Consider the following 6,050-nt stretch of genomic DNA (forward strand, 5'->3'; position numbering starts at 1 on the left):
ACGCGCTCGAAGCCTTCCAACCAGTCCACGGCGTCTTCGAAGGTATCGCCGTGAAAAGGTTCGGGCGTCCGCGGCTGATCGACGACGATGCGGGGTGAGGCTGTCTGGGATGTCATTTCAGGATTGGCTGCTGCTGCTATTATAGTTTGCTCCGGCAAAAGAGGAAACTCAGGCGGCTCACCACGTAGGCGACGGCTCGTGCGCTCGTGGACAGGCGTGAACTCGTTGGGTCTGAGATGGCGTGGTTCCGGGCTGCTTTCTCCAACTCGACTTGGGCTGGAAATCATTACCCAGCACCTCCACCAGAATTGTAACGAACAATTAAGGGAGTCCAGACACAACAATTTATTGTGGGCTAACTTGCGCCCTGGGGGTAAATAAAAAGCGCAGCCGCGTTCTGAACAGGAGATCAAGAATGCCTTCTTCTCACTCGAGCGTCGCTTCACCTCTTCTTCTTCTTGAAAACGCTGTCAATGGCCATCTACGATGCGAGTCATCATCATCAGTCTGGTTACGTCCACTGCAGGGCAAAGGCCTCTATGCCTTCTTCTCACTCGAGCGTCGCTTCACCTCTTCTTCTTCTTGAAGACGCTGTCAATGGCCATCTACGATGCGAGTCATCATCATCAGTCTGGTTACGTCCACTGCAGGGCAAAGGCCTCTCCCATACTTCTCCAAATGCACCGGTCATGTACTAATTGTGGCCATGTCGTCCCTGCAAACTTCTTAATCTCATCCGCCCACCTAACTTTCTGCCGCCTCTGCTACGCTTCCCTTCCCTTGGAATCCAGTCAGTAACCCTTAATGACCATCGGTTATCTTCCCTCCTCATTACATGTCCCGCCGATGCCCATTTCTTTTTCTTGATTTCAACTAAGATGTCATTAACTCGCGTTTGTTCCCTCACCCAATCTGCTCTTTTCTTATCCCTTAACGTTACACCCATCATTCTTCTTTCCATAGCTCGTTGCGTCGTCCTCAATTTAATTAGAACCCTTTTCATAAGCCTCCAGGTTTCTGCCCCGTAAGTGAGTACTGGTAAGACACAGCTATTATACACTTTTCTCTTGAGTGATAATGGCAACCTGCTGTTCATGATCTGAGAATGCCTGCCAAACGCACCCCAGCCCATGCTTATTCTTCTGATTATTCCCGTCTCATGATCCGGATCCGCCTTCACTACCTGCCCTAAGTAGATGTATTCCCTTACCACTTCCAGTGCCTCGCTACCTATTGTAAATTGCTGTTCTCTTCCGAGTCTGTTAAACATTACGTTAGTTTTCTGCAGATTAATTTTTAGACCCACTCTTCTGCTTTGCCTCTCCAAGTCAGTGAGCATGCATTGCAATTGGTCCCCTGAATTAATAAGCAAGGCAATATCATCAGCGAATCGCAAGTTACTAAGGTATTCTCCATTATCTTTTATCCGCAATTCTTCCCAATCCAGGACCCTGAATGCCTCCTGTAAACACGATGTAAATAGCATGGGATGGATCGTATCTCCCTGCCGGACGCCTTTCTTTATTGGGATTTTGTTGCTTTCTTTATGGAGGACTACGGTGGCTGTGGAGCCGCTATAGATATCTTTCAGTATTTTTACATGCGGCTCGTCTACACCCTGATTCCGTAATGCCTCCATGACTGCTGAGGTTTCGACAGAATCAAACACTTTCTCGTAATCAATGAAAGCTATATATAAGAGTTGGTTATATTCCGCACATTTCTCTATCCCCTGATTGATAGTGTGAATATGGTCTATTGTTGAGTAGCCTTTACGGAATCCTGTCTGGTCCTTTGTTTGACAGAATAATAATAATAATATTTGGGGTTTTACGTGCCAAAACCACTTTCTGATTATGAGGCACGCCGTAGTGGAGGACTCCGGAAATTTTGACCACCTGGGGTTCTTTAACGTGCACCTAAATCTAAGCACACGGGTGTTTTCGCATTTCGCCCCCATCGAAATGCGGCCGCCGTGGCCGGGATTCGATCCCGCGACCTCGTGCTCAGCAGCCCAACACCATAGCCACTGAGCAACCACGGCGGGTCTGTTTGACAGAAGTCTAAGGTGTTAATGATTCTATTTGCGATTACCTTAGTAAATAGTTTGTAGGCAACTGACAGTAGGCTGATCGGTCTATAATTTTTCAAGTCTTTGGCGTCCCCTTTCTTATGGATTAGGATTATGTTAGCGTTCTTCCAAGATTCCGGTACGCTCGAGGTCATGAGGCATTGCGTATACAGGGTGGCCAGTTTCTCTAGAACAATCTGCCCCCCATCTTTCAACAAACCTGCTGTTAGCTGATCCTCCCCAGCTGCCTTCCCCCTTTGCATAGCTCCCAAGGCTTTCTTTACTTCTTCCGGCGTTACCTGTGGGATTTCGAATTCCTCTAGACTATTCTCTCTTTCATTATCGTCGTGGGTGCCACTGGTACTGTATAAATCTCTATAGAACTCCTCAGCCACTTCAACTATCTCATCCATATTAGTAATGATATTGCCGGCTTTGTCTCTTAACGCATGCATCTGATTCTTGCCAATTCCTAGTTACTTCTTCCCTGCTTTTAGGCTTCGTTCGTTCCTGAGAGCGTGTTCAATTCTATCCATACTATACTTCCTTGTGTCAGCTGTCTTACGCTTGTTGATTAACTTCGAAAGTTCTGCCAGTTCTATTCTAGCTGTAGGGTTAGAGGCTTTCATATCTTGGCGTTTCTTGATCAGAGCTTTCGTCTCCTGCGATAGCTTACTGGTTTCCTGTCTGACGGAGTTACCATCCACTTCTATTGCGCACTCCTTAATGATGCCCACAAGATTGTCGTTCATTGCTTCAACACTAAGCTCCTCTTCCTGAGTTAAAGCCGAACACCTGTTCTGTAGCTTGAACCACAATTCCTCTATTTTCCCTCTTACCGCTAACTCACTGATCGGCTTCTTACGTACCAGTTTATTCAGTTCCATCCTCAGGTCTAGGCTAACTCGAGTTCTTGCCATCCTATGGTCACTGCAGCGCACCTTGCTGAGCACGTCCACATCTTGTATGATGCCAGGGTTAACGCAGAGTATGGAGTTCATTTCTATCCTTGCCGTTCGGGCTCCTCCACTTCCACTTTCGGCTATCCCGGTTGAGGAAGAAGGTATTCATTATCCGCATATTATGCAGTTCCGCAAACTCTACTAATAACTCTCCCCTGCTATTCCTAGTGCCTATGCCATATTCCCCCACTGCCTTGTCTCTAGCCTGCTTCTTGCCTACCTTGGCATTGAAGTCGCCCGTCAGTATAGTGTATTTTGTTTTCACTCTACCCATCGCCGATTCCACGTCTTCATAGAAGCTTTCGACTTCCTGATTATCATGACTGGATGTAGGGGCGTACACCTGTACAACCTTCATTTTGTACCTCTTATTAAGTTTCACAACAAGACCTGCCACCCTCTCGTTAATGCTATAGAATTCCTGTATGTTACCAGCTATATTCTTATTAATCAGGAATCCGACTTCTAGTTCTCGTCTCTCCGCTAAGCCCCGGTAGCACAGGACGTGCCCGCTTTTTAGCACGGTATATGCTTCTTTTGGCCTCTGAGCTTCACTGAGCCCTATTATATTCCATTTACTGCCCTCTAATTTCTCCAGTAGCACTGCTAGACTCGCCGCGCTAGATAACGTTCTCACGTTAAACATTGCCAGGCTCATATTCCAATGGCGGCCTGTCCGGAACCAGGGATTCTTAGCACCCTCTGCTGCGTCGCAGGTCTGACCGCCACCGTGGTCAGTTGCTTCGCAGCTGCTGGGGACTGAGGGCCGGGGTTTGATTGTTGTGTTAATATAGGAGGTTGTGGCCAAGTACAACACCAGGGTGGCCAATCCTGCTCTGGTGAGGGAGTGCGTTACCGGTTCTGGTAACCGGGATCAGGGCACACTCCAAGCCTGTTTATGCAATTTTATCAACACGCGGATTTCTTTCTATTTTTTTAATCCGGTGGAAGATTTCGCGGCACCGGGATTCGAACCACGGACCTCTTGCACGCGAGGCGGGTGTTCTACCTCTACGTCACCGCTGCACACGATGCGAGTGCGTGCGGCGAAAACACGTGCCATCATTTCGTCGTCTTTTCCTCCAATACGCCGTTATCCTATTGAGGGGGCGCACGCACCTGCGCGCGCTGCTATATATATATATATATATATATATATATATATATATATATATATATATCCCATTTGGAATTAACCCTCAGTTGGAAGTCAGCGCTTGTGTTCTTTTATTCTTTATTTCAGTCCTCCGTCGGCTGTTGCGCTGTTTTTATGATGGGTTACCAATCCCCGTCACACACACTGCTTCACAGTAATCATGTCGTTGCCGTCATACAATTGTCGTCACCAATGTTGTCATCTTGGTTCTGTTGTTACACATGTGGTGTCGTGTCACAAACACAACTACTTGATTTATACGAACACATTAGCCTGCCTTGTAGGGCTCAAACAATACCCCAAACAATACCGGATAGCCATCCATAACGTTCCCTACAATAATTACTAGAAGTAACTCTGGCGCTGCAATCGTTCAGCCACCATATGAATGGTGGGTAGTCCATGGACATGACAGATTTTCGGGCTTGTGGATCCACACGATTTTGTGGCTTGGTTTTTTACGATATAGCTGATTTCATTGTCCTAAATTTCAGAGCAATCTACACTTCTTTATGGGCAGAAGACTGTGAACACGCGCAATCGCAAGTAATTGCAATGGCTCAGCATGTCGAGGTGGCCAAATTGAAACGCGCCAGGCGTCACAAGCTGGCTTGCCCGCGAGAAATTCTTTCTTTATTGTTCCCATAAAAAATGACCAACCCTTCCCCTACGGAAAAATGGGGGTAAGCGAAACTTGTCCTGCGTGCACCTGACCTTCGTCACGGTTAGTAACCCACAGCTAACGGTGCCGGATTGCTTCAGTCTCCCGCTCCGTCAGCTCGGGATCTTCTCGTTGCTGTCAAATTGCCTGGGCTCGGGCGGCTCTAACGGCTGGATCGACGCGCCAACGGCGAACCCTTTCACGGGCGAGTTCTCACCGCCGCTCGTCGAAGCCTGCCTATTCCTCGGGGGAACGCACAACGCGTGACCGTCCCATCCATTTTCTGAGACTGAACTAGACGGAAACGAAGCCCGCGCAGTGTGGACGAAACGCTTTCCTGCACTCTCCCTCCCCGGCGGAAGCGAAACGGCTCTGATTGGTAGCGCGCATGGCGTGAGCGCGCGCCTATGTTAATGACTCACGCTCCAGCGCCGGCGCAGCTGCAACCTCATCAAACCACCCTTTCCCGCAGCTGCTCTGGGAGCAACTGGGTTTCTTGCGTGACCACGACAACGCCACTTGTCAGCCAATGCAAGCTTCGTTTGAAAAATGGAGAAGGTTAGGGAATAAAGCCACAGGAGCGGCTTGAAGGAATACTATCCCATACTCATACGGCGTTCTATGCCGCTCGTCGATGCACGCGTTCGTGGTGCAATGGTTTCAATATCGGGCTTGTGTGCTAGAGGTATTTTGCTCGAATCCTGCCATCGTGAAATTTTATTATAGTTTATCGCATTGTTTATTACACAGTACTCTGTTGAAAATTACGAGTTTACGAAGCCGATTGAAGTCAGGCGGACAAAGTTTAGGCAAATTCATGCGTTACCCATCATTCCCATGATCGCCAGGCTAAGCCCGCCTGTTGCTACAACTCACCACCACCACCATGCTGCTTGCAGCTCCTGTCCCTCTAGTCATAGGGTTTCCTATAATATACTAGAGGGAACTCTGGTGCTGCGATGATTGAGTCACCATGGGAATGATGGGAAGCAACATGGATTTGTCTAATCTGCGTGCTTGCGGATTCAGAAGTTCTTGTGGATTCGTCTATTACGCAGTGTGTGCCTTCATTGTCGTAAATCGCAGAGCAATCTATACTTTCCTAAGTGCAGAACACGCTGCGAAAACGCACAATCGCCACTAATTGCAACGATTCAGCCTGTCGAAGTGGCCAGATCAAAACGCGTCAAGCGTCCCAAG

The sequence above is a fragment of the Dermacentor variabilis genome, chromosome 8 (assembly GCF_050947875.1).
Source record: "Dermacentor variabilis isolate Ectoservices chromosome 8, ASM5094787v1, whole genome shotgun sequence".
In the NCBI taxonomy this organism is placed as follows: Eukaryota; Metazoa; Arthropoda; class Arachnida; order Ixodida; family Ixodidae; genus Dermacentor; species Dermacentor variabilis.